Below are 24,318 nucleotides of genomic sequence, written 5' to 3'. Positions count from 1 at the left end.
ATATAGACACCCAGAGATTTTCTCACTTCCCACCCCCACACCCTACCATCTCTCTTTTTTTTTCTTTTGCCTCTGATAGAAGCCAAGATCACATAGGTACTAAGTGACAGAGGTACACAGGCTATTTCCACTATATTGCCATGATGCTCACTGCACCAGCCTTTGTTCAAGTGACCTTGGTAGCTTCACTTGACTTTGGGTTGTTCAGACAGCATACCTTGGCTACCCAAGATATGTTTCCTTTGGAAACTTTAAAGTGGTTCTTTGTTCTGTTATGTGGGAAGGAAGTCTACAGGAAGTAATATACCATTCATTGTCTACAAAGATGACATTATCAAACCACCATCTGTTGGTCAAGCATGACAGTCACCTTTGAATTGTGTTTGTGGAAGCAGTGATGGGTTTTCCTGAGCCATCTACGTGCCTAGTTAGTTCTTCCATTCCATGGAGAATTCAAGGTATAGTTGGTGGTCCTGAAACACTACTGTGCCAAGTACAGGCATTCATAGGATTGGAAATGAGAGCTGTGTGTGTTACAGACTTGCATCTGCTTCTTCTTGTATGTCACAAACTAAAGGTGAAAGTCATTTTAGAAGTCATCCAATCTCCCAGTTTTTGAATAAGGAACTGAGACCCAGAGAGGTTAAGAGATTTGTCCAAGGTCGTTTAGATTCTTAAGCAGAGGAGGTGGAACTTTTAGCCTCAGTGCTAGAGAGCTAGACTTGAAGACTTTGTAATCTTGCCTCAAACACTTCCTGTGTGACTGTGAGAAGTAAGTCACTTAGCCTCTACAGCTCAGCTTCCTCTTTAAAATGAGAAAAATAAAGGTGTTGGATTTGATGACCTCTGTAATATCTCCCAGTTCTAAATGTCTGATCCTTGGTTCCTTTGGCTCTCAGGTCAGTGGTTTGTTGATTGTACTCCTCCCTCCCCCACCCTTGAGTTGGATTTGAGCAAAGTGGAGATGAAACAAGGCCACAAGAAGGAAGGGATGGAGACAGATACTTTGAGATTGAAGCTGCAGTAGCTGCATCCTTTATGGGAAAAGTGATCTCATTCAATGCCACCTTCCTTCTGTTCTCCCTGGCAAACTCTGTGGCAGCAGGAACTTCCCAGTCAGAGAGGTGGCTTCTGCTCCCCACTCTGCTGACTGTCCATTCACAGAGGGAGTTAGCCAGGGACCCCCTCTCTTGTCTTTCAAATCTTCTTGGTTCTGTCCCAGAGCATTCATTATTTCCCATACTTCTTTTTTGCAGCTGTCATCTGTGGCAGGTGACATCCATCTTGCATGCCTTTGGTACTAATGCATTCCTTGGCCCCACCCCTACTCATGTCCCCCAAGAGCTGAGGCCTGGAACTTTCAGGAAGGGGAGAAATAGGGCTAGATAGCCAAGCTGGGGCTCTCTTTACAAAGAGGCTCTGGAAACCTTCCAGGCCCTGCAAGGAGTAGGGATGGAAGAGAATTAAATGGTACATTGGCCCATATACAGTTTTCAGTGTTCTGCAGTATTTCTTTCAGGGCAGGGAAAGCAGGAGAAATCTGAGTTCGTGTTGGGGTTTGGGTTGGCCATGAAAGCCAGTTCAGGCTGCCTGCCAGCTTGGGATTTCAATTCTCTTTTAAAAAGTGATTGTTTGAAAGGAGCACAGCTGTAGGCTGAAGGCTGCAGATTTTTACTAAGGACGGCTTGCGTACCAGAAATGCGGTTAGTAGGTATTATTGAGGAGCTCTGGGATCAGAAAGAGAGGTGGGCAGGCTAGGTAGTGAGATGGGGGAAATAGGACCAACCTGAGGGTTGGACTGCAGAGGACTCATGAAATGTAAAAAGGCCCAGACATTTTTAACCTCGAGCGCATGAATGTCTCATTTTTAATATTTTGATAACTATATTTCAATATAACTGGTTTCCTTTGAAGTTCTATGTATTTTATTTTAATTCATTTTAAAACATGATTCTGAGAAGGGATCCTATAGGCTTCACCAGAAAGATTCATGGCACACAAAAAAACGTTTAGAAATCTTGACCCAAGAATATGTAACTTAGAGAGAAGAAGTTTCAATTGTTTTCAGTTGTGTCCAAAACTTCACGATCCCATTTGGGTCTTTCTTGGCAAAGATCCTGAAGTAGTTTGCCATTTCCTTCTCCAACTCCTTTTACAAATGAGGTCCCAGGCTAGCTCCCTCCATGGATTGACAGGCAGTGGAGAGGTGAGCAGAAGCCACCTCACTGGCTGGGAAGTTCCTGCTGCCACAGAGTTTGCCAGGGAGAGTGGAAGGAAGGTGGCATTGAATGAGATCCCTTTTCCCTCAAAGGACACAGTGACAGCTACCTCAGCTTCAATCTCAGAGCCACAGGGTTAAGTGACTTGCTCAGGGTCACACAGCTGCTAAGTGTCTGAGGCCAGAGTTGAACACAGATCTTTCTGACTCCAGGCCTGGCAATCAATCGACTGGACCACCTAGCTGCCCCCATAGGAGAGGGAGCTTGCTATAATGAGAATAAATAACAACATTTATATAGCACTCGCTATGTGCCAAGTACTGTGCTAAGCCTTTTGCAGATATTACCCTATTTGATCCTCACAACAACCCTAAGAAGTAGTGCTATTATGATCTCTATTTTACAGATAAAAAAGGAAACTGAGTCTATGGGAGCTGGCTTGCCCAGGATCGTACAGCAGCAAGTGTCTGAGGTCAGATTTGAACCCAGATCTTTCTAACCAGGCCTAGCATTCTATTGGTGGATAGTGGGATAGTGTGCCTTGAGACCCTCCCCCCTGAAACAAATCCTAGAAGTATACTGCATGAATTCCATCGATATAGTCATTTTACAACTGTAGAAACTGAGACAGACATTGGAAGTGTGACTTAACAAGAGAAAGGTCTTCTGGCAACAGTAGCGGGTTACATAAGACTATATGGCATGCTCAGCATGAGTCTCCCTGGGGGAACAGGAGAATTAATATTTCATGATCCATTAAAGACAAAATGGGGGAGAGAAGAAACAAAGCCATGGTCTTGAAATCCTGTTGTGAGTTGAAAAGTTAATTCAGTGATGCAGCAGTTACTGAAGGGGTAGAGACCAAACCCAGCGCTTGTCCAGGCTCCACTGTACCTGGCTGAAAATCAAGGACTGGGGAGGAAAGAAGCATGATCTAGTAGCTAGTTCTACAGAGTAGGAGGATCTTGAAAGAGAGAAAGAGGAGCCTGAGAGAGTGGAGGATCATGGGATTTAGAGCAAGGATGGACCTCGGAGATCTTCTTAGCCAAGGCTCTCATTCTACAGATGAGGTCAGAAGCTGAAGCCCAGAGAGAGCAACTGATTTGCCCAGGGCTTCCCAGCTAGTAAGTGGCAGGGCTGAGAAGTGAACTCAAACCTTTTAACTCTGATGTAGCAACTTGGTGGAACTCAAGAATAAAAATAACAAGGGGGATGGAAAATCATGGACTGATTTCAAAAGAACCTCATCACTTTACCAATACTATGCCTGTGACCCTGGGCAGCCTCTGTGCCTCAGTTTTTGCATCTGTAAAATGAGGATAATAACATCTTTCTTGTAAGGATCAAAGGCAATCATAGGATCATAGATTCAGGGCGTGAAGGGACTTCAAAGGTCATAGAAGCCAACCCCCTTATTTTGACCAGAGAGGTAAATGAATTACCCAAGATCACACAGACAGTAAGAATTGGAAGCAGAATCTGAACCTGGGTCTTCTGTCTACAGAAATGGTGCTCTTTTAAAAATACTTTCATTGTTGTTGTTCAGTTGTGTCCAATTCTTTCTGATCCAAGGTTTACTGTCCATGAGGTTTTCTTGGCAAAAATACTGGAGTGCTCTGCCATTTCCTTCTGCAGTGGATTAAGGCAAACAGAACTTAAGTGACTTGCCCAGGGTCACACAGCTAGTAAACATCTGAGACTGGATTTGAATTGAGGTCTTGCTGGCTCCAGGCACAGTTCTCTATCCCCTGAATCACCAAGCTGCCTGTTTTAAGCACTTCTTAAGCCTCAAAGGATTTTATCAGAGCTGATAGTCTCCTAACATACCCTTTGGGTATTCATAGATAAGAAATGTTGATCTAACATGCCTTCCTTTTGCCATGTGCTATGACTCACTCAGATTCATGGTGTTTTTATTCAGTGTTACTATAAGAATGATGATACCAGCTCAAGAAGAATCTATGATTTTTTCCACTGTGGCCAATCAACAGCCTTTCTATGAGCTGGTAGATAAACCCTCAGGAGTCCCCTAAGACACATAAGCACATAGAAGCAAAGTGGCCTAGCCTAGCCTTACACAGCTAGTAAGTATCAGAGATGGGGTTTGAACTCGTAACTCTCTGACTCCAAGCCCAGCCCTCTAACCATTACCCTCATGCTACTCCCCTCCCAGCTTCATATACTTGTATGTTTATAAATCCAAGACTAAAGACAGACTTTTAGTGTGAGAATGGAACTCAAGAAGATTTACTCCAAGGTTGGATTTGAACCCAGAGGTTTCTGCCTCCAATCCCATCATAAATCTGACCCACTAGGTATTGTCTTTACATCATTAATGATGGCACACAATTTAGTAGGGGTCTAGTAACAAGGTACTTTACAAACATTGTCTCATTTGACACTTGAAAAAATACAATGAAGTCAAGTCAGTAAACATTGTTAAGTCCCTGCTGTGCACCAGGCACTATGCCGAGCATTGGGAACACAAAGAAAAGCAAAAAATAATCCTGCTTTCAAGGAGTTCACAGTCTAATGTGAGATCGTTTTCCCCATTTTACAGGTAAGGACACCAAGACTCCATAGGGATAAGTGATTTTCCCATACATCCAAGTGAAGCTGGGACTCAATACCATATGCTTTCTGGGAAAGCATCAGGAGGTTGCCACTATTACCCTTACAAGGGGTAATGCAGCCACATGCCCATACAAGTCCTGAGCTTCCATGTGTAATGTTTTCATGATGGCTTGACTTGGCTTCCATGATGAACTTCCCCAGCTTATCTCTTCCTCCTCCTCCTCCTCTTCTAAATGACGAAAGGTGGAGGGGAGGAGGAAAGCAGACAATGTGCATACCTCCCCATCCATGCACACATAGCTGGGAGGCTCTGAGCCTGATCTTTTGAGGGCCAGAGAGGAAGCCTATTCCAGCAGAAAGAGGGTCCACGCTGTTGACCTGGACTTAGGAAGCTTGGTTTGAGTCCCCTCTAAGGCGCTAACTTGTTCTATAATCACAGGCAAGGCACCCAAACCCTCCTAGCCTCAGTTTACTCATCTGTAAGATGAGAGCAACGATTAGAAGCAGTTGACCAGCAACGGTGGAAGGATTACCACAAGCTAAAGAAATCACAGATCCTTCCTGAAGGTGGTATCACTATTAATGTGGCATCAGTAGTTGCGACATCAATAGAAATACCATGGATCTGAATGAGTCATGGCATATGGTTCTTGTATGCACAGAGTTGTTATGACATGCAAAGTGCTTTGTAAACAATGATGGTGATGATTGAATTGGAAGCTTGACTCTGCCAATGTGTAACTGTATGGAGGTTTTTCAACCTTTCTGGGACTCAGTTCCCTCCTGTAAACAAGGAGGTTGGACGAGATGTCCCCAGGTCCCCTTCCCAAGCTAAAAGCTCTACTCCATCCAGTGGCTTCCTGAGTCCTTATTTCATGTAAGGCCTTATGTTAGGCACAAAGAAATAGGAATCTGAGGACTTGTCTTCAAAGAGCTTATAGTTTAGTTAAAGCTGGCAATTTTAACTGACATGACAAGATGACTGAACATACAAGACCATGTATGGTGAGAGCCAGCAGGAATGCTGAGGAGGCAGACCTGACAGTGAACTGGTATTCTCAGTGTTAGCACATGAATAAATCTGTCCTCATTGTTAAGTGTTGTGTCTGACTCTTTATGAGCCCTTTGGGGGTTTTCTTGGCATAGATACTGGAGGGGTTTGCCATTTCCTTCTCCAGCTCACTTTACATATGAGGAAACTGAGGCAAACAGAGTTAAGTGACTTGCCCAGATTTGAACTCATGAAGATGAGTCTTCCTGACTCCAGGCCTAGCACTGTATCTACTACACCATCATACTGCCCCCTAATCATTTAGGACTAACTGTTGGAGGTTTATCAGGTTGGCATATCCTGATCTGAACATGTGCACGTTGAAGTACATCTGTTAATGTCTGCATTATGTTCAAAACTGAGGTGACCTGGACACCTCAGCAAAGCAATTTTTTTAATGGACTTAATCCCATATAGGGGCTTTGTCTGTCAAAGTAAAGTTTTAAATCATGAACTTACTTCTCCCTGATACCCAGAATGCTTCTGAACTGTCCTCATCTCCACTTTCAACTGTCATCATTTGCTCAAGGAATGAAAATTCACTAACATTTTATCTAGGCACAACAATTGGGAATCTGTAGGACTGAGCATTATGGCAAAACCAAGTAAAAATTCATTATTTTCCTATCTGTTGTTTGGAATTATCAGGGTCTCCTTGATTCCCTGTGGGCAATTTTGAAAGCTGACAGAAATTGAGGACTCTAGCACTCTTAGGAATGTGGGAGTACAGATTTTGGGCTGGAAGGGGCCATCAAGGCCCACCCCCTCATTTTAAAGATGAGGAAACTGAGGAGGAAAGAGATGAAGAACTCGTTTGAGGTCCCTTAGGATAGATAAGAGTAATCACTAGGGCTGGTGTCTTCCTATCTGATGACATTCAGATGCTTTATCTCTTTTCCCAGAGATGTCCCTGGAGGCATCTCTCCCTCTCCAGTTTCCCAGAAGGAAAGTCCCTTTCCAAAAGTGTTCAGGACTGGGGGGGGGGGGGGGGGGGGGGGGGGGGAAGAGCAGGGTGGGGGGAGGGCAGGGTGGCTAGCACAGGAACAAGTGCATTTGTCTGTTCCTACAACCTGCTCTCCTTGTTTAAGTGTGTGACATGCTCCGATTTGAGACAGGGATCATGAGATCAGAAATTTAGAGGTAGGAAAGGCCCTTAGAGATAGATTACCTGAGCCAAACCCACTTTTTCATACATAAGGAATTGAAGAAATAAATGAGCTGGCCATGGTCACACAGCTAACATCAGAACATGGGACCCCTGACTCTGAATCCCAGGTTGCTTCTTCATAAGGCTACTTAAAGGACTGAAGAAGGGTACCTTGTCCTTCCTGGTGCAGGAGACCAAAACCAGGGAGTTTCTAACATAATTCATCAATTCCTATACATACAATCTCACTTGATGATCAGTTTCCCCCTCACCAACCCCCTTTCCAGGTTACCCTCTCCAGTGCACCTGAAGAACTTTCAGTAACCCAAAGGCTCCAGGGGTTGGTTAAATACCACAGGAAGCCAAAAACTAGTTGACCTTTCAGCCTTCAAGTTCTTGTCAGTGATTAAGGGAGAGTCTCTTCTGGTCAGCGATTCTCAGAGCTGTGTCCAATACAAAGAAATGGAACTAGATGGTTTTTACAAGGAACATGTTTCCTGAAGATAGACAGAATGATGCTTCTAAAGAAAGGAAAAGGCTGAGCTAGCTGTTAGATTCACAGACACATACAGTAAGACCCTCTCATACATGGGAATCATGTAATGTTAGAAATTGAAAGAGGCCTTAAAAATTCTGGATGGGACAGCTCCCAAGGCAGTGTAGCTAATGGCAGATCTAGGACTAACTGGGCCAAGAGGATGCTTGAAGGGAGAGTTTCCACTAGTAAAATCTAATTATAGAATATTTTTCAAAAATTAAATTTTTTTTTAGCAAAAATCTATTTTTCTCCCCTGCCCCCACTATTGCAAAAAAGAAAACGAAAATGAAAACCAATCATATAAAAATAGGCATGGTCAAATAAACATATTCCTCCATTGGTCATGTCTCAAAAACATATGCCTCATTGTGCACGTGAGCCTCCTCTCTCAAGAGGTGAGGGACATGCTCCTCATCTATCAGCTCTCAAGAATCATGCCTGGTCATTGTGTCAATCAGAGGTCTTAAACCTTTCCCTGTTGTATATTTATATGGCATTCCATATGTTGTGTATCTCTTTGGGGAGTGTTACATAGTTAATATGCCATTATCCTTGTGAGACCTCTCCAATAGAGGCTGTGGGTAAAACCAAAAGGCCTCACTTTGAACCTCAGCTCTACCATTTACTTTTTTGGAGGAAAGCCTGGATCTCCCTATATTGCCCAGGCAGGATGTGTAGCTACCTCCTCCCCCTGCTGATCAGCATAGAAACTTTGACCTGCTTTGGTTCTGACTTGGGCTGGTTCTCCCCTTCATAGGTAGTCTGGTGCCCACTCCTGACTGCAGCCTACTACAGCTCAGAACTTTTGACTGCAAGTGATCCAATAGCCTCACTCCCCTCAGGAGCAGAGGCATCTAGCTGGCACAGTGGATAGAGTGCCAGGTCTAGAGTCAGGAAGACTCCTCTTTCCTGAGTTCAAATCTAGTCTCAGATATAGCTTTGTGACCCTGGGCAAATCACTTAACCCTGTTTACCTCATTTTCCTCATCTGTAAAATGAGCTGGAGAAGGAAATGGCAAACCACTCCAGGATCTTTGCCAAGAAAACTCCAAATGGTGTCACAAAGAGTGAGATACCAGTGAACAAGTATTTACTTTCAGTTATTATGTGACCTTAGATAAGTCACTTAGCCTCTGGAACCTCAGTTTCTATTTCTGTCAAATTAGAAGAATTCTGCCTGCCCTGCCTTTCTCACAGCATTGCTGAAAGGATGAATTGAGAACACTTTTGTAAAGCATTTTGGTACAGGGTTATACAAATATAAAAATAAACGGCAGTACTAGTATTACAAAGAAAGATTTGTCTGTATTCAATGCTTTCAAATTCGAAATCAGTGGAAAGCCAGAGCCCTGGATCACCTGGGGAAAAAGAGGATTTTGAAAAAAAGAAAAGAAAAAAGAGCACAGGAAAGGTAACTATTGATGCTGTACAGTTTGCATTTTCAGTTTTGCTCCTTTGGTGGATGGGAGGGGGCTGAAGAGAAGCAGAGTACAGTGTGCCTAGCCAGCCTGAGCAGAGATGTCCACACTGGTTCCTGACTGGCCCCAGGGGCGTTCATTGGCCAGGCCTAGTTTCAGAGTCTTGACTCAGCCTTCTTGTCCTTATAGGTAGTGCCGGGGGTGGGGAACCTGCGCCCTCAAGGCCACATGTAGCCCTCTAGGTCCTCAAGTGTGGCCCCCGGTAACCCCTTTCCAGCTTACTTGCTAGCACCCTCCTCTTGAAGCTGGCCAAATCACCAACTGATGACAGTGTTCCTTGAGATCAGGGGCCTGGCTGTCCCCACTCCCAGCACCACACGAAGGCACACAACCCCCTGCCCCCCTCCCAGTCCAGGGCAAGGGCCCGCTCTCCTGACCTCTTCCCATCAGACCAACTCCCAGGCTCGTGGTTAAAAATTGTTCATTTAGGAGCCGGCCCTCAGCTGGGAGCAGCTTACCGAAGGAGGGGAGTGTTAAATGGTGCACAGAGACCCTCTGTTCCCATTAACAATGGGCCATTTATGACTTAATTCTGCCCTGTGGTCCCCGTGAGCTCTGGATGGACTTCTAGGAAAGGAGGAATGGCATCTCCCCCTCCCCATTGCTCCCCACATACTTCAGGCAGCAGTGTTGCTGTGAGGATGGGGTCCAGCTCCCCGTCTTTAAATCTTTGGAAAGTTCCTGCTGTCTCCTTTGCCTTGTGCTTTCATCCTTTTGACAGCAGCAAGGAACGGCAGTTGATCATTCCAAGAGAGCCCAGGAGTGTTAGCTCACTCCTGACAACATGACCTCTTAGGGGATGTCTGGGTCTCAGGAGCAGGGAAGAGACTGCTTGGGTTTTTTTTTTAATCTCGGTTTCTCCATTTAACTGACAAATATCAATTGAAAGATGCCTACTATGCCCAAGACACTATTTTACATAGGCTGGGGCATACAAAAATCACTAAGGAAAAGACCTGGCCCCTGAGCCAACTAGGGTAGGGCAAATAGGGTTTTGCCTCAGTGTGCCAACATTGAGAAAGCATTAATCAGATTGCAAACCCCTAGTGGTCAGGAACTGTCTTTGCCTCTTTTTGTATCCCCAGAGCTTAACATGGTGCCTGGCACATAGTAAGTACTTAATAAATGCTTGATTGATACACACTCTTTCAACAGATAGAAACAAATGAGCTTAGCAATTAGCAAAAGTAATTATTTAAAATAGGAAAACTACCTTCCTTTCTCATCGTGGTCCCATCTCAGGTGAGCTCAGGCTTGCCTCAGGCAATGAGTCCCCCAGTAATAATTCTTGTGGGAGCTCTCCCCTTAGGGCTTTGTCTCTCCCTTAGGTCCCATCCCCATCCCACCCCCACCCCCACCCCCAGCTCAGCTGCTGATGGTGTTTCTACCCCAGGCAGAAGAACTCCCCATTAGTCTTCTCCCTTTAAGCCCTCAGGATGCTTAAAGCCTAGCTGAGGAGATAAGAGGAAACCCCACAAAAAGATGACTAAAAGTACTCAGGAAGTGTCAGAAGTTCAGAAAAAGGAGAGGTCAGAAGGAAGGAGTTCAAAGGAAATCTTCAGGAGGAAATGACTTGGGTAGGATTTAGAGAGGTGGAGAGGAAGGAACTTTCAGCTTAAATCGGAGTCAACGATGAGTCAATCAACAAGCACTGATTAAGTGACTTCTGTGTGTCAGGTACTTGGGATATTGAAAAGAACATTATTTAGATCTATTCAGAACTGAATTGATTGCTTCAGAAGGTAATGAGTTCTCCCAATCTAGAAATCTTTAAGTCAACAAGGATTTGTTAAACACTGTGCTAGTGCTATGGAAAACAGGGAACTGACCTGATTTAACAGGTACAGCGAACTCTTGGATAAGGCCAGTAAGACGTATGCATTAACCTAGGCTTATAGGGCACGCTACTAGGCTTTGGGAAAGATACAGACGCTGTTCCTACCCTCATAGACCTGTATTCTCCTGGACTACAGAAGAAGCACACATCAACAAACATGTATGAGACCTAAGGGGAGAAAGACTAGGGCATCAGGGAAAGCTTTTTAGAACATATGGTATCAGAGTTACACTTTAATGGCTGGGTAGGAATTCAGTGGGGCAGCTAGGTAGTGCCATAGATACAGTGTCAGGCCTGGAGTCAGGAAAGCTTATGTTCCTGAGTTCAAATCTGGCCTCAGACACTTCCTAGCTGTGTGACCCTGGGCAAGTCCCTTTATCTTCTTTGCCTCAGTTTCCTTATCTGTAAAATGAGCTGGAAAAGGAAATGACAAACCATTCCAGTATCTTTGCCAAGAAAACCCCACATGAGGTCATGGAGAGTCAGACATGACCAAAAAATGACTTCACAACAAGGAATTCAATAGGTAAAGTGAGGAGAAGGCACAGGCTAGGCATGAGGAACACCATACAAGGTACATGCAGGGGTTGTCCAGAGTATAGGATGCAAAATGAGAAAGACTAAAAAGGTAAGGGTAGGTACTGAACTTCAGAGGTCCTTAAATACAAGGCTAGGGAATTCCACCTTCTCACCAGGCAATAGGATAACTGGGCCCATTTGGCTGAAAAGGATGGTTTGCGGAAGGGAGTGGTAGAAAGGCAGATGGATGCTAGATTGTGGTGAGCCTTGAATGCCAAGCTAAGAATTCCAGTCTTTCTCATATAGGAAACGGGACCAATGGTTCCTAATACGGCTCCTCTTTTATCTACTCAAGTGCTACACCTGGAGTCAGGAATAGCTGATTTGGAATATCATCTCTGATACGTCCTGAGTGACCTAAGGCAAGCCTCCACAACCCTCACTTTCCTCATCTAGAAAATGAGGAATGTAGACTAACAGCTTCGAAGCTTTTTCCCAGCTCTACATCTGAGCCTAAGATCCAGTCCATCAGGATTTGTTAGAGGAATTTTCACCTATGCTCCATGGAAGAATTTGATCTTAGAAACCGAGTCTTGTCTGGACTCGGACAAGTACTCAGACTCCTTTTCCCCTTGGGAACACCTAGAGCCAGATCGGGAAAACATTTCTACTGATTGTTATTTCCACAATTCTTTGTCTTGGAGAGGTTGGGTAGTGTTATGCATTGAGACCTCCTTTCAGAGTCAGTAAGACCCAGATTCAAGTTCCCCCAAGTTCAAGATCTTGGCTGTGTGATCCTGGGCAAGTCACTTAACTTCTGACCCATAGGCCACCATCTAAGTCACAGAGTTGATCTCCATTGATAGAGTTTGCTAGAACCAGACTCAGTTCAACTGGGCTCACCAGAACTAATAAAATCACAAGTCTAGGGTTTATGTTTTTGAAAGCCCTCCTTGGTTTAATTCAGTATGGCAGTCTGGTGTAAGTGAGTCACTTTGTAGCCAAATGATCTAGGTCCCAGAAGTTTCCCAAGCACTGATTCTCAATCTCCCCCTGCCAGGATTGCCCCTTTGGTGCCCCTCCTTGAGGCATGACTCACAATTTGCTCTTGCCAGGCTTGATTCTGAGCCCTGTTGGAAATTAAACAGCCACTCCAGCAGCAGCAACACACAGCCTACTCAGCCTCGGTTATGTCAGCTCAGATTTGTCTGACAAGTGGAGGTTGAAAGCTGTCTAAACCTGTTTTCCCAGAGGATGATGAAAAGGGGTGACCTTAGCCATCAATCAGTTAAAGAGAAGTGGAAGAACCCGTCCAAGGTCACATAGCTACAAACAACATTGCAAGAGATGGAAATGGGAAATGGCCAGGGTGGGGACAAGCGTCAGGCCTGAATTCCAAGGTGCCACCTGGGGAAGGTGGGGTTTGGGGGGAGTTGGGCACTGGTGTGCCAAGTGACTCAGGTAAGATGGCAGACAGTAGGGAGCCCTGGATGTTAGTCAAAGGACTAAAACAGGCTTATGAGGGCTTGGTAGTAATCTATTCACAATTGTATCATGAAATGACGTTGGGTGGGGCAATATCAAGGGGAATTTCATCTGTGTGTTGACTCATGTTTGTGAGAAAACCCAAAAACCTGAAAAAGCTTTAGAAAGAAACTTATATGTGTGTTTGGCAGGGGACAACAAGCCAAAAAGGGTGGGAGGTTTACATTATTTAGGATTTAGACAAGGGAACCTTCATGTGGACCCCCCCAAATATGTAGTTAAGCAATTTTGCAGAAGGTGCCTTGAAAGCAAGGTTGATTGAGATGGATATTGATAAGTATAGACATTCAATAAAATTTGGGCCAGAATTCAAGCCTGGGTAAATCCAAGGCAAAATCTGGGTGAGGGGACCTAAAACATAAATATTTTAGGTGTATCTGTGACTTGGGGGAACTCTAAATTCTTCGTAACCATTTCCAGAGTTACTGGAGAATTAATGAGGTCAGGGCAATATTCTTGGTTCAGACAACCTCTAGTCACATAAAGTTAGATTTAAATACTATAATAATAAGTTTCCTGAACAACAAAATAAAGCATTTTCCAAATTTTCCTCATTTGGGCTTATTAAAATCCAACACTCTCATATAAGCAGAAGCATAATGACAGAAACCAAAAACTGGGTTATGGTATCAAAAGGAGTTCAAAAAAATATCCTGAATCATAAAAGGATCCTCATTATCCAACTTGTCGAAAGCTTGATATAATCCCTTTAAGGAGGGATAGTGACAATATTGGTGACAAACTTCTCCCAATGCTTCATGATCAGAGGAATCAGATTAAATAAGCATCAGTGGCTGTCTAGGTAGGAGGCCTAGAACTGCACAGGGTAATAACTGTACAACACAGCACAGGGAGATTTCCCAGGCATTGAAAGCAATAGCAAAGCACAATGTATATGCCCACAAGTATCACAAACCCTATTAGAATCTGTTTATGCCATTCAGTGCTGTAACCAGAAGCAGGTCCACCAATGATCAACAATGGAGGATTGGTGGATGCCTAAAGCCAATTGCCGTAGATGCCTTGGGGGTTTCAGGAAGATGATTTTTATCTGCAATATTGAAGTAAGACATACCTGAAAGTCTTGACCACCATGGTTATGCCTAGATCAAAAGATAATCAGTAGGGGCAGTCCTATTTTCTAATACTGCTCTTCTTAATTCTCCAAATTCTGTACTCAAGGCAAATATTATAGAGGGAGTAAGATTGATAGGTTTGGTGAGGGCACAGGCAAGATTGGTCAGGTGGGTGTAAGTAACTATGGATAGGCCTGGTATGCCAACCAAAAAGGAGGCATGAGAAATGTATCAGATCCGATGCTCACAACTCTCAGGTAGTAAGTAGCAAGGAGCTCCTTTTCTGCCTGAGTTCTGATATAGGGACATCAGTAGCTCTCTTGGGTAAGGGAAAAGGATTGTCATGATTCTCCCTAGGGTACAGGGTCCACTTGGTGGTGGTGGTATAGGCTATGTGGCTACGTAGGAGGAATCATCCCATAGGAAGATGCGTGTGGGTATAGGCAGGGGTGACCTTGATGGTTTGGTCATTATTAGTTATGATTGACACTTGGTATCATACAATGCACAAATTTGATACAGTATGACTCGTGTTAGACAGACGAAACTTAATCATTGTCTGGCCTCATTTTTTAGTGACAGGGCCTAAATCATAGAAATTCCTACGGGATAAAGTTAAGTTCTTAATGAGTTCAATAGTGAAGGAAACCCTTAAGAAACACATTGTCATAATATCACCTGCCAACATTTCTTCTCGCTCCTTTCCAGTTGCTGGGACTCCATTTTCTCCTCTGTACAATAGGTTCTACCATCCTCTCCAGCTAGACTGTGTTAGGACTTCTTACTTCTGTGACAAGGTCCCCTCCCAGCTGGAGCATCCAAATTGCTACCCAATTTGGCTTTTGTCTCCTGTCGTCTCAAAATTTTGACACTGAGTAGTCATGTTGGAGACGCTGAACAGGGCTCAGGATAGCTGCCCAGCTCAGGTGGAATGCCAAAAAGCCATCAATCCCAGAGCTTCCTAACAGCTTCCCAAACACACATTCTATCTGAGAAGTTTGCTGACAACTTACACTAATGAAGTGCTAAGATACACAGACAAGTGTGGAGCTCTTCCAGTGTGTAGAGTGGCTAGCATCGACAGAATGAAACAAGGGAGAGTCAGGGAGGGATTCCAGTGTCCAAGGACAGGATGACAGTTCTTAGAGACTGCTCCTTGTCTCAGGGACAGAAACACAGTCCCTGGAACAGTCACTGGCCATCTCTGTCAGTAGAGAATTATGAAGCTCACGCCACAGTAGGTTATAAGAACTCCTAAAAACCATTCAGTGATCATGACTTTTCTGTAGGAAGTTTGTATTCAATTCAGTGATGTTTCCATTCACGCCCCATTTTTTAGGAAGGACACTGATAAAATGGGGAATGTGGAGAGTGAAGTGTGGAGGCAGAGTTAATTGTCTTCAACTACTTGAAGAAGGATCCCAGATGTAATTCACCTGCCAATGGGCTCATCTCATTTTTCTTGCCTGTAGCATTTTTTCCCTCTACTCTTCCACAGCCCTCACTCTGGCACCCCTATATATGTTCTTCTCCATCAGAATGTAACCTCCTTAAGGGTATAGAATACCCTGCTTTTATTTGCAACCTCAGCACTTAGCACAGTGCCTGGTATAAGTAGGGGGCTTAATAAATGCTTTATCTCTCTGTTTATCCTTCTATCATGGAGAAAGAAATGACAAACCACTCCACTATCTTTGCCAAGAAAACCCAAAACGGGGTACCAAAGAATCAGATACAACTAAAGGGACTGAACAACAACTAAGTCTACTAAAGATCTTGAAACATGGATTTAACTCATGAGTTAAGTCATCAAGTTACCATTTTGTATTTGAATCCTGTGTCACCCAGCACAATACCTGGCATATAGAAGGTCCCTCATAAACACTTGTTGATTATCAGTCAAGGAAGAATTAGCCTTGATGGCTTCTGAGATTCCCTCTGACTGGGGGGATCCTCTTTTCCTCACAACAACTCAATAAAAGAAGATGTCTAAGCATCATTGCGCCCATTCTGTGAAATGGAAATTGAGACCTGGAAGAAAAGTGACTGGCCTTCAGTCACTCGTCTAGTTCCAGTATCAAAGCCGGGCCTTGAACAGGTCTTCTGCCACATCCAGTGATCTTTGCTTTATGGTGCACCATCTCTTGTTTCAAGCAGTCTAACAGTCATGGGCAATCTGTGTTACCATAAATCTTCTTTATACCTTTAGTTGAGTATTTCATGAGACCTAGAGCATTTACTTTAAAAAAATTAGAGTATTCAAAGCAGGCTTAAGTTGTCTAGATATTCCAGTCAGTCATAATGAAAGAGAACTCATTAGAAGTTCTACTTTATTGATTTTTGGAACTGTACTCTGTTCTTGACTGGACACCCTCATTGGGTATATTGTATTCTGTTCTGAGTCCCAGGGTTTACAGAGGACATGGAGGAAGAATGATCCAATAAGGGTAGTCAAGAGAGGGAAGGGACTTGAGTACAGATCGTGGCATAGTTAAATCACCCCACTCCCTGGGACAAACTTAATCTAAAACTACACCCTCAACTTTACCAGAGCTTGGAAGAAACTGGGATCCAGAATAAGAGTCCAACCTTCTGTCTTCAGTGAGAATGTCCCACAGTGAAAGTTTTTTCCTGAAAGGTTCTCTTCCTGGGGGTCAGAATCCTGGCTTGACCTAGTTCTACTCTCCAAAAACTGAGGTGGCTAATTAATAATAACCTAGAGAGACAATCCGAGCTATAGGAGCAAACGGGGTTCATTATGCCTGTTTTGCTAATAAATTGTATAACTAGGCGTGTTGATCCTGGGAAAGAAAAAACCCAGGAAGAGTATTGCTAGCGTGTCAAAGTCATTGAATGGTTGTCATATGGAAAAGTAGCCAGATGTGTTCTCTAGAGGGAAGAGCCAGCAGCGATGGGCAGAAGTTGTAAAAACTCAAATTTAAGTCTGGTCTCAGGCATAACTTCTTACCAGTGAGAGCCACCTACAAGGGGAGTGGGCTGGGTTCCCCCTCCTTGCACCGTTCTAGCAGAGGCTTGCTGTCCTGTTCATGTGGGGGCTGGACAAGATGGATGCTGGGGTCCTTTCCAACTCACAACTTCTGTGATTCCGTGATCATGCTGAGCATAGAGGGGATGCAAAAATATAATAAAAATGATATGAGAAAATAGAAGATTGGGAATCTCAGTATCTAGTAACAAAGATGAGATACAGACATGTGAAATGACGATAAACAAACCCCATAAATGATGAGTGCCAATGAAGTCCACAGCAAAGCAGTGATCTGGGAGTCTGGTGGCAGTAAGGAAGGGTTCCATGCAGGAGCCAAGTCCTGAAAATGGGTAAGATTTGGATGGGTGAAGTAGAGGTAAAAGGGTAAATGTAAAATGATAAAAAGCAAGGGAAATGGGTGTAATAAGAGCCACTAATGTGAAGAAACATACAAGACATTTTTGTGATACAGTTTGACTGAAATAGAAGATTAATGCAAAGGAACAGACATGGACATGGAAAGACAGACCATTAATCAGTCAATTAACACTTAGTAATTACCTAGAATCCAGGATGCAAAGGATCTTGAATTATATTCTAAGGTATTTGAACATTATTATTAGTACAAAAAAGAATTATGTTTTATTATTCCCATTTTTGGAGGCAGCTAGGTAGCTCAGTGGGTAGAGCACTGGGGCTAGAGTCAAGAAAACCTGAGTTCAAATCCAGTCTCAGACATTTACTAGCTGTGTGACCCTGGGCAAGTCACTTAATCTCTGTTTCCCTTAATCTACTGGAGAAGGAAATGGCAAACCACTCTGGTGTCTTTGCCAAGAAAAGCCCACAGACAGTATGGTCCACAGGGTCACGAAGAGTTGGACACAACTGAACAACATTCCCATTTTGTGGATGAGGATATCGAGAATCAGAAAAGTTAAATGACTGTCCAAAGTCACACAGCTAGTAAGAACTAAAGTCAAGACTTGAACCTGGTCATAGAAGTCTGAGTCACTTTCCACTGTATCATAATTTTGAATTTGAACTACAAAGGAAAGAACTCTGACCTGGGAGCCAAAGGGCTTGGTTTCCATCCTGTGTGACTTTGGGCAAGCCATCTTGGCTCTCTAAGCTTCAGTTTCCCTTTGTCCTTCTCTGTTTCTGTGATTCCAGCAGAGTTTTGAGCCACTGACTGAGGTGACAGGATATAGGATTTATTGGAAGGAACTTGTTAGAATACTGCATTTAACCCTTTAGGGGGAAGACATCCCCCTCTCCAGATTGTCTCTTGGGATAGGAGAGTAGTGAGAATGGAGTACCAGAGGCTACCTGGAAATATGGGTCTTGGGGCTGTTACTAGCAGCATTCCCTAAATCCCCAAATTTCAGCTTCCTAACCCAGAAGGGTGGGGACTGTGACCTGGCATTCTGAATACCGCGTGTAATTCATTCTTCTGCCACGAGTCAGAAGGGAGAGTTTACTCTGAGTTCTCACAAGTGTCTGATGGGTTGGCTTTTGCTGGTACTTTACCAAGCTTACACAATCAATTCGACCCTATATGGCCAATGAATGCCATGTGAACTCTGTGAATTCCCCCCAAACTACCCTGGTTTACTGCCAGCTGGGAAAGGATGGTCGTATCAAAGCAGTCATGGGTAAGAGCCAGTTTTTGCTATGCATTCCTTTCCTGGTGGTCTTCAAGTCATTTGTGAGCAATCTGTAAAAGTCCAAGTCTGGGAAGAAGGTGGATGTGGTCCTAATGGGACCACAATGGGACTCCTAATGGGGCAGTGAAGGTTAAGTGAACGTTGGATAAGGGAGGCTCCTGACCCGTCAGCTCACAGCCACTCCATGACCTAAACTGTTGTGGTCAAGTAGTGATTCTGCCTGGGGTACATTTATTACTTAGGGTCCAGCTAGGTGGCTCAGTGGCTAAGACACTGGACTGCTAGATAGAGTATTTACCAAGCTTTAAGCAGCTGGTGGCCCAGTGGATAGAGCTCTAGACCTAGAGCTAGGAAGATCTAACTTCAAATTCTATCTCAAACACTCACTAGCTGTATGATCATGGGAAAGTAGCTTAATTTCTGTGTGTCTTAGTTTTCTCAGTGGTAAAATGGGGATAATAATAGTGCCTACCTCCCATAGCTGTTCCGAGGATAAAATTTGTAAAGCATTTTGCAAACCTGAAGGGAAGATATAAATACCAGATGTCATCATCATCAACATTATTTAGCCTTTTTTCACTCTTTATTGATTTATCTGACCCCTTAGTTACATGAACCTTGGGCTATTTTATAGGAATGGTCATGTCTGTGAAGCTGGAAGGTGACAAGGCAGAATATTTCTGAACAGAAAGATCATGGTGTGGTATACAGATCACTTTTTGGAGGCAGAAGACCTGGATTCTAATCCTCACTCAATTGTTTTGTTACTGTATGACCTTGGAAAAGTCACTTCTGCTCTTTCTGGGCCTTGGCTTCTTCATTCATAAAATGAAGGGTTTGCCCTAAGTTGATCTCAAAGATTCCTTCCACCTCTGGAGCCTTTGACTATAATTATTTACTTACTGTGTGATCTTAGGCAAGTTCCCTATCCCACCTGAGTCTCAGTTCCTTTCCCATAAAAGAGGCATAGTATTTTACCCATCGGAAGGCATGGAACTGGACCAATGTTCTCTTGAGGTCCCTTGTGGCTCTCAAATGGCAGATAGGAGCATGAACACATATGATTGTTTGGGCAAAGTGATAGAGAGCTCCCAGACCAGGGCTCTCAGCACTGGATCACATGGCCTCAGGGGATAGAGATATCTTAAGAGATATTCTCCATGCAGATCATAGGCTTTTCATCTTGGAAATCGCTTTGTCCAACCCCCTCATTCTTAACCTGGTAATTTTTTTTTTAATGTTTCACTAACTCTATTTCAATATCATTAGTTTCCTCTGTAAACCTACACATTCGATTTTATGCATTTAAAAACACAGTTCTAAGAACAGAGCCATAAGCCTTCACCAGATGCTGCCCAAAGGGGTCCATGACACAAAACAGGTTAAGAAGCCCAGATGGAGCAACAGATAGGCCACAATATTCTGGCATAGGGAACTGAGTGCCTGAACTAGAGTCAGGGGGACAGAAGTTCAAATTCTACCTCAGATACTTATTAGCTAGGTGACCCTGGGCAAATCCCCTAATGTCTCTTAGCCTCAATTTCTTTGTCTGTAAAATGGGGATAATAATAGCCACATGTAAGAACCCTGAGTGATCACATTTAGGTGCTCTATAAAGGTTAGTTATTATTGTTAGAAGAGACCTCAGAGGTAACTGAATCCAATCCAATGAAACAGAGGCTTGGGACGTTGAGTGACTTCCCGAGCTCCCTGGTGATACAGTTGTTGTTCAGTCATGTCTGACCCAACTGGGGTTTTCTTGGCAGTGATACTGCAGTGTTTCACCTTCTCCTCCTGCAGTTCATTTTACAGATGAGGAAACTGAGGCAAACAGAGTTAAAGTGACTTCCCCAGGGTCACCCAGCTAGTAAGTGTCTGAGGCTGGATTTGAACTCCTGTCCCCCTCCTTGAGGACAGAGACTGTCTTTTGCTTTTCTTAGCACCTGGCACATAGTAAATGCTTCATAAACGTTATTTAAAATCACATAGGTAATAAGTATCAAAAGTGGGACTTAATTCCAGGCCCACACAGTCACTGTGTGCTACAGAGAGAAATGGCCTTTCATTTTGTCTTTGTTCTCCTAGTGCCTTGCAGAATGCTTGGCACACAGTGGGTGTTTAATAAATTTGTTAGATTGCATTAGATTGGTAAGGAAAGGCTTCAAAGAGGAGGCTATGGAGAATGGTTTGGGGCTGTGTCTACAATGGCATAGTTAAAGTGTGTTGTTTTCAGAAATCCCAATTTACCTGATGAACTAACAAATTGGAGTGGAGAGAGAACTGGACTGAGACAACTGGAGAGACAGAGTCAAGAAACATTAGTTCAGTGGATAGAACACCAGCCCTAGATTCAGGAGGATGTGAGTTCAAATCTGGCCTCAGACACTTACTAGCTGTGTGACCCTGGACAAGTCACTTAACCTCAGTTGTGTGTGTGTGTGTGTGTGTGAGAGAGACAGAGACAGACAGACAGACAGACCGACAGACAGAAACAGAGAGAGACAGAAATACAGGGGGGCTGGAGGGAGAAAGAGAGAGAAAGAGAGAGAGAGAGAGAGAGAGAGAGAGAGAGAGAGGAAAAAAAGGAGAGGGAGAGAGAGAGAGAGAGAGAAAACTGAGTTCTAGCTACAGAAAAATCACTACCCTTGTGACCATGAGCAATTCACACCCATACTCCTCTCTAGCCCCCAGTTACCCCATCTATAGAATGAGAGAGTTAGGCTAGAGGCAGTGTGGTGCAGTGGATAGAGAAATGGCCCTGGAATCCAGAAGACCCAGGTTCCCATCCTACCTTAGATACTCACTAGCTGTGTGGCTCTGAACAAATGACTTAAACTGTCTGTCTGGCTCTTCTCATCTATCAAACGGAGAGGCTGGTTGGATTCAGTGGTCTCTAAAGGTTCCTTCTGGCCCCTAGCCTCTTGCTAATTCTTGAATCACAGGATAGGCCCTGACCTTTGAGGCCCCTGGCAAGTGGTGAGATAGTCTGTTGAGGTTCCAGGTCTGAGGCTGACAGAGGATGTGAAACCCCCACAGCTGAGTGGGCCCAGATGAAGCCACTAGCATGTCATCCACAAAGAGAAAGAAGACACCCTAAAGTCCCACCCACTCCTGCCCCCAAACCAAACCAAAGTCTCAGTTAGAAAAGCGTCTTTCACAGAAGAGGCCCAGAGTTCAGGCACTCTTGCTGGGGAGCTCAGAGCCACTTGGTTCTCTAAGCTGTCCCAGTTTTCATCTTCCTCTGCTCAACTGAAGGCCAAGGGGCCCTCAGCCTCTGTTTCCAAGGGTCAAGACCAGCCATCCTGACTTTCCCGATAGAGCCAGTCTTCAGGTCTCATCAGAGGATGACTCCTACCAGCGTCATCCCCTAATGAAAGGTACTTGCATTTCTTATAAAGACCTGGGACTTTTATAGCTCTTCCAAACTGCTTCTCTATGATGGCTATATTCTTTCTTAAGAGGAATGGGTAGGTCAAGGTTTGTACTCCCTACTGTCTAGATGGGGAAACTGAGACTTTCAGAGGGCCCATCTCTTCAAAAGGGGGCCATCTTCCATGAGATTTTAAGGCAGCAAGGAGTAATGTACATGGTGTTAGCCCTGGTGATAGGAGATCTGGTTTTATTCCAGATTAGGGCCACTTATGTATTTGTGTGCTACTCATAGGTAAATTCCTTCTCTCTGAGGCAGGAATTTACCAGCTGAGGCAGCTAGGTTGAATGATCCCCCTTCCCGGTCTGTGGTTCTGAGAACAGAGCCAGTTCAGCCATTCTGCCTTTCCCCTCAATCATCTCTAGATGTCCCTTGCTAGGTGAGAGAGAATTCAGGCTGGATCAACTACTGGTCTCACCCAGAGCATTTCTCATTTCCTAGCATTAATAGAGTGAAAATTTTTTCTCCACAAAGCAGTGCTCATATTTGTTATTTCCTGTAATCCTTGTGAGGTAGAGGCTGCGATTGTCACTATTTTATAAAGAAACAAAAGTTAAGTGACCTAAATGACTTGCCTGAGGTCACCCAGCTAGTATCTGAGGCAGGGTTTGACCCTGGGTCTTCTCACTCCAGGCCCAAAACTTTATCTGCTGCACTTCTGGCCAGAGTTCCCTGTCTTTAACTCAGTTTACAAACCATTTGGCTGTACTATTCCCATTCACTTCATTTCAGACAGTGGTATTAAAGAGACACATTTAACTTTCCTCTCTCTGGTAACATAGGAAATAAGATGCACGATATAATAAATCAGATACTTTGGGAGCAACTGCTGCCCCAGACACTTACTAATTGTGCATCTCTGGGCAACTCATTTAACTTGTTATTCCTCAGTTTCTTCCTCTGTAAAATGGGGACAATGATAGTTCATACCTCACAGCAGTCACAGTATCATTGTCAGTATCAATTGAGGTAAGGTATGTAAATAATCTTTTGATCCTTAGGTGGATAATGAAAGGAAAGGTAGGGAATACTACCAGCTTTCCAGGGTTTACAGCGAAGAAAGTGTTTGGTCAAACTTAAATTCTATAAAAATTTGAGTTCTTATTGTCACTTTCATCTTCTTTGTCACTTTCATTTTCTTCTAACTCAAAACCTCTTGTCCTAGAGCTCATAATAGTTATTTTTATATCTATTGTATAGTATGACTAGATTGGCAGGGACAGCGTCACATCTACAAGTCATTTCTCCCCCACGACTTCACAAAGGGGCTGTAGCAGGCCCAGAAAGTGTTTGTGGAATGGACATGGCCCTGAATCTGCGGAAACTCACACATCTCCATCATCCCTCTGGCCCCTTTCCCCCTCTATTCTCTAATCTTTCTTCCCAGGCCATCGGAAAAGATACATGTGGCCAACAACAGCTGATAACTCAAATCTAAAATGTATTTCCTGGCTTTAGGACTGAGTTGAGGAATTTTCTTGACTGATGCAATGCCTGGCAGGGTTTCTCTTACTTTATCAGAGTCCTGGGACACATTCATACACTAACTGTTAAAAAGCCAGTCTTTTTTTCTTTGTAGTACAAAGGGAGAGGGAAACTTGTCCCCAGTTCTGCTATAAGAGAGCTGGCTCCTGGTGACATGCAAGCCTGGCACCAGGCAGAGTACCTAGATAGAGGGGTAGCTTTGGCGTCTATGCCACCTGTTTTTATCAGTCTGGGGACTAAATCTTGGCTAAAGAGCTGGGTGCTGAGTGACCACGTGTTGGATTGAAGGGCCAGGAATCCTTCAGAGACAGCATCCAATTATATAATCCAATTTGTTTTAAAGATTTTTGGTTATAAACTTTATAAACCATTAACGAAACACTCAAATAATCATGCAAAAAAGCAATAGAATGTTTTTATTTTATTCTTTTCCATTTTTATTAAAATCTTCATCCTACAAATCTACAATTTTATCTATATATGCAGCAAGCAAGTCTAGAAATTAGGATAGATGATGATAATGATGATGATAACTCATATTTGTGTAGCATTTTAAGGTTGACAAAACATTTTCCTTACTGCAAGATTGTAAGGTTTCATTACTTATCTAAAAATCAAAAGATGAATTAAAATACTTATTATTTATCAGAATAAAAACAAATACATTAACAAAACAACACAACCAAAAAAGTGCTTTTGATCTGGTTACCATTTTAGGTTTCTCTGAAGTTTTACTAAACATGACTTTCTTCTCTTTCTTTTTTTC

General features: G+C 43.6%; 1 protein-coding gene across 6 annotated transcripts in view; it reads left to right on the top strand.

Moving 5' to 3' along the window:
* Positions 1-24,318, top strand: part of CHST3 (carbohydrate sulfotransferase 3) — a 58,143-nt gene that overhangs the window by 11,177 nt on the left and 22,648 nt on the right. The window lies entirely within an intron of this gene.

The sequence above is a fragment of the Notamacropus eugenii genome, chromosome 1, assembly GCF_028372415.1.
Source record: "Notamacropus eugenii isolate mMacEug1 chromosome 1, mMacEug1.pri_v2, whole genome shotgun sequence".
NCBI lineage: Eukaryota > Metazoa > Chordata > Mammalia > Diprotodontia > Macropodidae > Notamacropus > Notamacropus eugenii.
This window is presented reverse-complemented; position numbering and strand designations above follow the sequence as displayed.